Here is a 418-nt window from a genome sequence, read left to right on the forward strand (position 1 = left end):
TCACACACATTTACAGAAAGGTGTAGAAATCAGAACAGGGGCAGAATGGATTTTTTTCATTCTCGGGGGGTTTGTAGACATGCCAGGGAAACATATTTCAGGTAAAGAACCATTAAAAAGTCAATTTTGCATGATATGTCACCTTTAATTACCTTGTAATTTGTTGCTGTCTTTCTTGCCTCTTCTTCTGTCAAATGTTGGGCGGCAACTAGCGTGTAAGGCTAATTAGCGCCCCCTCCATTTCAAGTGGCCGGGAGGTGCAATTACAAGGTTATTTATATCAATTTTGTATTATTTTTATAATTTTTTTTCATATTTATATTGAGAAAAATTCTATCACAATAATTAGAACAAGTCACTCTGAAGATCCCGATGAAAAGGACAAAGACAAAAGAAAAGACGTCCGAGACCACAGCGG

The sequence above is a fragment of the Notolabrus celidotus genome, chromosome 23 (genome assembly GCF_009762535.1).
Source record: "Notolabrus celidotus isolate fNotCel1 chromosome 23, fNotCel1.pri, whole genome shotgun sequence".
Taxonomy (NCBI): Eukaryota; Metazoa; Chordata; class Actinopteri; order Labriformes; family Labridae; genus Notolabrus; species Notolabrus celidotus.